Below are 300 nucleotides of genomic sequence, written 5' to 3' on the forward strand. Positions count from 1 at the left end.
GCTGGGAGTCATAGGCAGTGTACTCCCCTGATCCCTGGAGGAATTTCTGAATCTTCTTGCGTAGGCTACGACTGACCTTGGGACTCTTTTTGCCAAGGTCTCTTTTCTTAGACATCCTTTGCTGAAGTTCACCCAACTCATTTGTTTCATCTTGCTCATTGAAACGACTCCATGATAACATCCCTTAGAATGGGGTGTGCCTCAGATGATGACCAGAACCTTGAAGTTCTGGTGCATGTGATTACAAAGCTGTTTCATTTCACCTACAGTACACGAGGAAGTGTTTTTCAGTCAAGATCA

Source organism: Sinocyclocheilus grahami, unplaced genomic scaffold (genome assembly GCF_001515645.1).
Source record: "Sinocyclocheilus grahami isolate Dianchi unplaced genomic scaffold, SAMN03320097.WGS_v1.1 scaffold536.1, whole genome shotgun sequence".
Taxonomy (NCBI): Eukaryota; Metazoa; Chordata; class Actinopteri; order Cypriniformes; family Cyprinidae; genus Sinocyclocheilus; species Sinocyclocheilus grahami.